This window comes from Lactuca serriola, chromosome 4, assembly GCF_051521515.1.
Source record: "Lactuca serriola cultivar US96UC23 chromosome 4, Lser_US96UC23_V15, whole genome shotgun sequence".
NCBI classification, from domain to species: Eukaryota; Viridiplantae; Streptophyta; class Magnoliopsida; order Asterales; family Asteraceae; genus Lactuca; species Lactuca serriola.
In genome coordinates, this window is record NC_136411.1 from 276,517,268 (window position 1) to 276,527,115 (window position 9,848).

The window sequence follows — 9,848 nt, forward strand, 5'->3', positions numbered from 1 at the left end:
TGCCACAAGGGATGCTAATCGTTATTATTTGACTTTTACTGATGATTACAGTAGATATGGATATGTCTACTTAATCAAGCATAAGTCAGAGACTTTCGAAAGGTTTAAGGAATATAAACAGGAAGTCGAGAATCAATTGGGCAGGAACATTAAGATGCTTTGATCCGATCGAGGTGGTGAGTATCTTAGTTTAGAGTTCCTCGACTATCTTAGGGAATGTGGGATTGTCTCACAATTGACACCTCCCAGGACACTGCAGTTGAATGGTGTGGCTGAGAGGCGTAATCGAACCTTGTTGGATATGGTTCATTCCATGATGAGTCGAACTTCGCTACCAATCTCATTTTGGGGGTATGCCTTAGAGACTACCGCCTATATCCTTAACCTAGTCCCTACAAAGAAAGTTGCCAAAACTCCTCACGAGATGTGGACTGGTAAAGTACCCAAACTAGACCACATCAAGATTTGGGGTTGTGAAGCTTTCGTGAGACGTGAGACTCATGATAAGCTTGAACCCCCGAAGTGAGAGGTGTATTTTCATCGGCTACCCACAAAGATCCTTTGGTTACCTCTTCTACAGACCTAGTGATAATTTGGTCTTTGTAGCAAGAAGATGAGTCTTTAGTGAAAGAGAATTCATAAGCCACAGAGACAGTGGGAGGCAAATTGACCTTGAAGAACTTCAAGAGTCAAGTGGTGAAGGAACTTCAAACCCTAGCCCTCAACTTGAGGAGGAAACTCTTGTTGAGCCAATTGACGACTTTGTACCTCTGAGGCGTTCCACGAGAGTTAGGAATGCACCTGAGCACTACTATGGTTTTCATATTACTGCGGAAGGTGAGACACTTATTAGTGATGAGACACTAGTAGGTCTGGATAAACCTAACAGTTACGCGGAAGCCATGGCCGGCCCCGAGTCTGCGAAATGGAAAGAGGCTATGGATAGCGAGATACAATCCATGTATGACAATCAAGTTTGGAACTTGGTTGAGAATGTACCAGGTCGTAAGACTGTAGGGTGCAAATGGATCTTCAAGAAGAAGACCGACATGGATGGTAATGTACACACTTATAAGGCTCGACTGGTTGCAAAGGGTTTCTCTCAAATTCCTGGAGTGGATTATGATGAGACCTGTTCTCCAGTTGCCAAGATTAAGTCTATTAGGGTTATGTTAGCCATAGCTGCATTTCATGACTATGAAATTTGGCAAATGGATGTCAAAACCGCTTTCCATAATGGAAAGTTGACTGAAGATGTTTACATGAGTCAGCCATAAGGTTTTGTCAGCAACGAGTACCCTAATAGAGTGTGTAAGCTTGAGAAATCCATTTATGGATTAAAGCAAGCACCTCGCAGATGGAATCTTTGCTTTGATGAAAAGGTCAAGGAATTTGGCTTTTCTAGGAGTGAAGATGAATCTTGTGTTTATGTCAAGGCTAGTGGGAGTATAGTTAGCTTTTTGGTGTTGTATGTGGATGACATACTACTTATAGGAAATGACATCCCAACTCTACAGGAAGTTAAGTCCTGGCTTGGGAAGTGTTTCTCTATGAAGGACCTAGGAGAAGTTGCCTATATTCTAGGGATAAGGATCTTGAGAGACCGGAGTAAGAGACTAATTGGACTTAGTCAAAGTACCTACTTGGACAAGGTGTTGAAGAGATTCAGCATGCAGAACTCCAAGAAAGGAGAGTTACCTATCCAGAGTAACGCCAGACTGAGTAAGACACAAAGCCCTAGTACTAAGGCAGTAGGCTCGATCATGTATGCTATGACTTGTAATCGACCTGATGTAGCCTTTGACTTGAGCATGGTTAGAAGGTATCAGGGGAACCCTGGCAAGGCTCACTAGACTGCGGTAAAGAATATCCTCAAGTACCTACGGAGGACTAAGGACTGGGTCCTTACCCTCGGTGGGAGTGATGACTTGAGAGTTGTAGGGTATTGTGATGCTGGCTTCCAGACTGATAGGGATAATTTCCGCTCTCATTCGGGCTGGGTCTTCACCCTAAACGGAGGAGCAATCACTTGGAAGAGTTCCAAGAAGGAGACAGTGGCTGATTCGACTTGTGAATCAGAGTATATATCAGCAAGCGAGGGAGCAAAGGAGTCTATTTAGCTGAAGAACTTCATAGGAGACCTTGGAGTAGTACCAGCTATAAAGGAGCCTATGGAAATTTTCTATGATAGTGAAAGTGTTGTTGCCTTAGCCAAGGAACCAAGGGATCACGGGAGATCCAGACACATCAACAGAAAATATCACTTTATCAGACATCGCATAGAAGAAGGAATCCTCGTGTCAAAGAGGGTATCATCAGATGAGAACCCAGCAGATCCCCTCACGAAGGGACTGAGTAGGGTTAAGCATCTCCAGCATGCTCGGAGCATAGGGCTGAAGGATGATATTAGTTTTAGTAGTTAGATAATTTTGAAATTTGTAAAGTGTAATTGACATTTGATGATGAATAAAAGTTGTGTTTATTTATGAGTCAAGTGTTGCTATCTCTTGTCAATCGTTTACTATAATTTCTTTGGCATGTTTTGACTTCCAGAATATTATGTTCAGTTCTACATTTTATTCAAATTTTCCACAGTCGGTCATATGTTGGAAGTAGATATGAAGTAAGACTGTCATGAAGTTGGTTGTAGGTGTCAAGAAATAAGACAACACTTCATGAGTACTCATAAGTTCTGAGTATTGGAGTCAACCCACGCTCACTGGAATCACTTCATGGAATTTTATCTCGAGTGATCGTGAGACGGTAATATCATATAAGTCTTCAAACCTTGAGATATGATTTGTTGCCTATGAATTGGTTATGCATTGATTGTACGAAAATGCATTGGTAACTCGATGTTATAAAACGTGCTTTTGTGTATGATTCAACTAGTAGTAGAACAAACATATAAGTCGAAGTTTATCTTATCCTTCTTGGATTAGAAGCTGATATCTGGGCCCCTCGATGATTTTGTTTTGACCTATGTACCGGGCCCGTTCAGAACCTAATTGATGTGTTCAATTTAGTTCTTTGTCAAACAAATCAGAAATCGGGAAACAAACTGCTGGACAATAAGTAAGACATTGTTCCATGTAATTGTCCGGCTAATATCTAGAACAGAGGATTATATGGTCACTTATCTTAAATGACATATCAACATCTTCTCAGTTCCGAGAGACCTTGAAAGAGCTACGATTCCCGATCGGTTCCTGAAGTGTTGCAATTATAGTTATTAGACTTATCCAAGTGGGAGACTGTTGGATAAGGTGTCTAAGTCCATAACTATATCTAGTATGTACTTGACCCGACCCGGCATGGTCCATTTGGGTTGCATGGCACCATGCAATTGGATAAACTAAATGAGAGAAATAACACATATGGTTTATTAATATATTATAAGTTCTAATATATTAATAATATTATTTAATTAGTTTTGATCAAGAATTAATTTAGAATTAATTTAAGTGATCAAAAAGATAACTAATTAAATATATGGGTAGATTATGTAAATCTTCCATATCTTATATAGTGGGCTAAAAGGCTCCATGGATGCTTCATGGAGTTAACCCATGGATTGAGAAATGAAGATTCATGTTACATTAGGGTTTTACCTAATGCAACACACTATATAAGGACCATGTATCTCCCCAAAATCGGCTACACTAGTGAAACAAGAGGGCTTGGCCGGTTTTGAGTGTGTTAGAGTATTCTCTCAAGTTTATACTTTACATTTGGTGTTGTGTGAAGCATTTGAGGCATCACACTTGAGGTGCTAGGCTCACAAGGTTTCAAGGAACACTTTCATCAACAAGGTATGTAGTTCTATCTTTTATACAAAGAAAAATTGTTCCCCATGTATGTTAGATAGGTTCATAACCTTGGAAAAACAACTTTGCATGATTATTAGACAAACATAGATCCAAGGTTATTAGGGTTGCATGTACACTTAGGATGTGTTAGAATGCTCAAAACCCATCACAATCTTGGAGTATGACTCTAAGACTTGATTTTGGAACGAAGTATGACTCACCTTAACTAATTTAACCATTTCAACAATTCTCAATTTCTCTTATTAGCCATACAAATGCACTAAGGTGTCCGTAGAGGATCAATTGTGATATGGTTTTCATAATCATTAAGATGATCAAAAAACACGATGCTAAAGTACTCTCCCTACATTTCAGTTTGGAGAAACTTTTATTTTTCTGCCAAATAGATTCTTCTTATTTGTTCTGCTACACATTGAAACTTTTCCAATGATTCAAAATTACACTAAATCTTGTACGTATAATCATGTTTACTAAACTTTTAGTAAATCATGATGAATAGTCTTATTGTTCTTTGTGGTGCACTTGACCAGTGCACAATGATGTGTACTAGATCCCTTGGTCCTTCACTTGACTCACATATACATGTGAACAAGGAATTAGTCTCAAATTACCAAAGATAAAGGTTCTCATTCATCATACAACACAAGTTGCATGCTTCCAACTTTCTATCCAATTGAAACTTAGGCGATTAGAATCTTTCCTTATTTGGTAAATTGTGAAACTACTACAAAAGAAAGAATCAAATTCATTTCCCAATATTGCTAACAATAGAAATCTACAAACACCAATTTTCACAAATGCCATTGCAAGGATATATAAAATAAGATAAAATGAAATTTTAATTTGTTTATAAAACGCGGAAAACTTGTCCTTATGATGAAATTACAAATGAAAACTATGTTACTAAATATTTCTAAGAAATCTATCATAACTCCTATGTAGCTGCTCAAAAATCTGATCATCGAACCATGCGATCGAAATACATCTCCCCGCGATCAGACTCTGCTTACTCTTCCTTTAATCTTCCTTTCTTTTCTTCGATCCAACAAAAATCGAAATTGTAACATCCCATTTTAAGGAGAATAATTAAAATAATAAACCCGGGACCCCGAGAAGTAATTTTTATTATTATCCTATATTATTATAGCTCAAATTAAATAATAATAATAATAATAATAATAATAATAATAATAATAAGCGGGGTGTTGGTTTCGGGAAGCCAAATGACAAGAATTGAGTCTTCAGGGGTTAAAGTGTAAGTGCAAGATTTATTTTGGAAAGAGATTCAGAAGGCAGGGGCTAAATCATAAAATTCAAACTTGATTTGAAAGGAATTATAGGAGCACGGGTCTAATGGGTAAATATGGGAGTTATTTCAAAAAGAGTTTGATGGAGATGGGCCATTCCTGCCATTTTTGAATGAAGTTGTTTAAGGATCGGGTACTTAACTGTTATATTGCCAAACCCTAACCCTAAATGAGATATTGGCCGTCACTTCACTCCATCTGCATCCTCCAGCCACCTCTTCCCAACTCTCGGCTGCTACCACCTCAATTGAGATCCCAAACCACCGGAGCAGCCCCTCGTGTCCATCCTAATGATGGGAAAGTGAAATACATGCGTTGTTGTTTCCGTTTGCTCGTGGACTGCCCTCCGGTCTTCCCCACCATCTCCTTTCATGGATGTCGACGAGTTTGCTGCCATGGATGCTGATGTCGGAGCTACCGACAAGGACTCGAGTAGGTGTTTCTTCACCGCCGCTACTTCTGTTGTACTCGGTGGATTCGAACCACCTTCTTCTCTCTTCCTTTCCTTCCCATGGCTGCCTCACCATTTCCGTTTGGAGGCTGACACTCTTGGCCGCCATATGCCACCGTGGATTGGTGGTTAGGTTCGTGGAAATTGTAAAGCTGATGTGAGTGTGGTTGTATTAGAGTCGTGTGCGAAGATTGTAAAGAACCACCATGGAAGTCGGCCATGGTGGTTGCCACCGATAATTGAGCTGTTGCGTATTTGTTGCTTTCCCGTGTTGCTGATGTCATCGCAGCCCACCACAGTTGGGTGTTGGGTTTATTTCGAGCTAAGATACACGTGCTGTCTCTCCTGCTGATGTGCTTTTCGTGTTCGGTTTTGGTTTGGCCAGAAACCATGGAAGACCACCATGGCTGCCAACCATGGTGGTTATAGCCGCCTTTGCTGTTCTGCCACCACCAGCCGACGCATGTGGGTGGCTGTGTGTGTGATGTAGTGTGTGTTATGTGTGTTGAATATCATGTTGTAACTTTGCAATTGATCGGAATAGTAAGAAAACTCTAAACCACCACCGTAAGGTGGTGGCTGCCACCACCAGCCGCCGTGTCGGGTGGCGGTGTGCCTTGTTGGATCGTGACTCATTTGGATGATTGGGCAAAGGTACTAACAAACCCTAATGGGCCCAATGAGGCTTAATGAGCTTAAGGAAACCCTAATGGGTCTAATGGACCCTAATTGACCTAAGGAAAGTCCTAATGGGCTTAATGATTTTCTAGCGGGCCTAATAGCCCCAATAAAGCCCTAATGGAACTAAAAGCCCAACAAATTGATAAATGGACTAGTATTTGGGTTGGAAACCCTAATGGTGATAAAACACTAATTTTGAGAATTAATCAGGACACACACAAGAGAATTATTTAATAGTTTGTAATATTAAAATAATAATCATTGGCGAAGATTAATCTAAGAAATATTGGACTTAATGGATTGAGTCCTTAGTGAATTAAGTACTTCATGGGTTAAGTGAGAAACACTTAACCCTAATTGTCATTTTATGTGAAACCCAAATTTCACTTGGACTTTGTGTTGGGCATTTCTATTGGGCCGTGATTAGGCTATGGATGGGCTATCCAAGAACAAGTTAATGGACCAAAATAATTAGATGGGCTTTAGGATAAGGCCCATGTGAGAGACTTAGGCCCAATTTGGAAAATTGGGCCATAGATGGGTCATAGTTTGGGCCCTTATGATTATGTGACATTGGGTCATATGTTGGGCTTTGAGCCATAGATAGACTTTTGGGTCTTTGGAGTGTGAGTTGGACCTTGGACTTGGAACCAATTATTAATTGGGTATTGTTTGATGTTGACAGTTCGGGAAGCTGTCAACCAGCAATTGGAGTTTTATCTGCGGGACTTCAACAGTGCCAGGTGAGTTATCCTCACTATATCAATAGGGTCTACGGCACCAAAGCCGACCCTTTATGATTTACATCCTGGTTAGGATGGTTGCTATGTTATTGATATGCTAGATTACATCCTGGTTTAGGATGGTTGCTATGTTATTGATATGCTAGATTTCATCCTGGTTTAGGATGGTTGCTATGTTAGATTTCAGATAGATCGGTATCCTAGTTATAATATGCTTGTATGCTGATATGATCTCTTAGATCGATATCCTGATATATATGATGATGCTATGTTAGTGACCTGGTTAGGTCGGTATCTTGGTCATAGGATGTTGCTATGATTGGTGATTTGATTGTTATATATATATATATATATATATATATATATATATATATATATATATATATATATATGCAAGTGTATGATATTTATGTACACATGCTTGTTTGATGTGGGGTTGGGTTGAGGCAGTCCTGCTTTGTGCTGGAGGCCAACATACCTAGGGCGGTCCGGATAACCTGAAGGCCCTGCAAAGGGATTCAGTCAGGCCGAAGGCCCATCGAGCGGTCCGGATAGGCAGTAGTCCCTACGAGGTGATCCAGACGTGCCGAAGGCTCGGAGAATAGTCCATATAGATTGAAGGCCTGTGAGGCGGTCCAGTCAGGCTGACGACTTATTATGCATGCTATTCTGTATTGGTTATATGATATGGTTATCTTCGTATGGAGTTGGTATTTTGGGGAAACTCACTAAACTTCAGGCTTACAGTTGTTGATTTTGTTTCAGGCACTTCTGATGATTGTGGGAAGGCAAAGGAGTGATCGTGCACCTCCTCGTATTTTCATGATTGATTCTGGGGATACTCTGATGTCTGAACCATTTTGAAAACAAACTGTAATAACTCAATGGTTTTAAAATGTATTAAAAAGTTTAAATTTGGCTTGAATTTTATGGGTGTTATAGAAATGTAATCTTATCACATCATGTATTAAGAATCTACAAACATGAACTTAATAGAGTTAGATAGTGGACTTACCTGAAGCAGAGTCAAAAAATTTTACATTAGCATCCTTGTGGTCCTTCAGGTAATCAGGGTAGCTTCGTTTCCAATGCCCCTTCTCTTGGCAGTAGAAGCAAACGAATCTTTTGAAATGATACATGGGACAATCTCATACTTAGCCTTTCACTTTCCCTTGGAAAGAGAAATCTTTTCTGGACTTCCAATGTTTCCATTATCATTGTCCATGGAAGTTTGGGAGGTAGATCTTCCAATCAAGTTTGCTTTACCAATGCGCCAAATCATTGTTGATTCAGCAGCAATAAGCAAATAGGTAAGATCGATAAGGGTCATGTCGTGGTCTACCATATAGAATTCCTTAATGAACTCACTATATGACTTAGGAAGTGATTGAAGAACCAAGTCACCAGCCGGATTCCTTGGGAACACGATACCCAACATTCCCAGCCTGTTAGTATGCAGCTTCATGTCCAAGACGTGAGCACATACAAACTTTCCGTCTTCATGTTTTCTAGCAAATAGGGCTTGAGTGACCTTGAACTTTTCAAGTCTTTGAACTTGTGGGTTAGGTTGAATTGTTGGAGGAGGTGGAGGAAGTGAAGTAAGATTTATGGGAACATCATCTTCATGAGGAATGCTTTTTCCAAAAGGTTTAGGAGGACCATAATTGTCAACACTAGACATCTATAAGGGGGAGAAATTCATGTTAGTTGATTTATGTCCTTAATATAACACCCAAATTAAATATTAAGGCTACGACCCAACACAATAATTTACAATTCGAAAGAGGGATATCATAATCCAATTGAAAATTATTTGGAGGTAGGTAAATGACGATTTACGAATTTCCACCATGAAAAAACAAAATGAATTTTAGGTTTTAAATGAATTGAAATTCCTAGATTCCTTGAGATTCATTGAACTTTTCAATGACATGTTTAAATCTCGATTATGCCCTTCAATTTTGTGACTGGGATGCCGAATATCACAAACAAGGTGTGAATAACCATGCAAATTAGCTTGCTACTCTCAATGTTACATATCAGCTAATCAATGTGCCGGTTAACCACACATGCTCCATTGATCCATGATTAACACTAAGCTACACTTTTCCACCCTTGCTAGTCCCAAACTAGTGTGTCGGTTAACCACACATGCTCCACTAACGACTTAGCAAGGTGTAAAGTGCAATTTCATGGGTTAGCACCAAATTCACATTTCTCGTAAGTAACTAAAATTGGGAATTTATAAATGTTTTAGTTACTTTGTATTTCATTATACTTTTAATGAGGATTTAAATGTCCTGTCAAACCCATTCAGCTAACTACCCTCCACTGGTCAAGAGTGCGGTGTGTAAGAGTGCACACCCAATGGCGGTCATTTTATAGGCTGCTTTCTTAAACACCCCTTATAGATTTAATACTTAATAAATTATGGATTTAATAATACTCTTTTAATTATACTTAATAAGAGTGTATTTTAAACTTTTAAAAATACTTAATATATTATACTCTTAATTTAATTAAACTTAAACCATATGATTATGGATTTAATAATACTCTTTTAATTAAACATTTAATTAATTATTAATAAAGTCCATAAGAGTTAACTGAACTATTCAAAAAACATCAAGATTCTAAATGAAATTACAACTATTTAATTAATTTTAAGTTATGAACCCATGAGTTACATTTTTTTAAAACTTTTCAAATTACTAGGGTTTCTATGAATTCAGTGTTTCTTAATTGAGACTTTTCAACTTTTAGAACTTGAGGGCAAGTTTTGTAATTCTTGAAAACTTTTGAACTCCATAACTTAAGGAGTTAATTTGTTTTATGA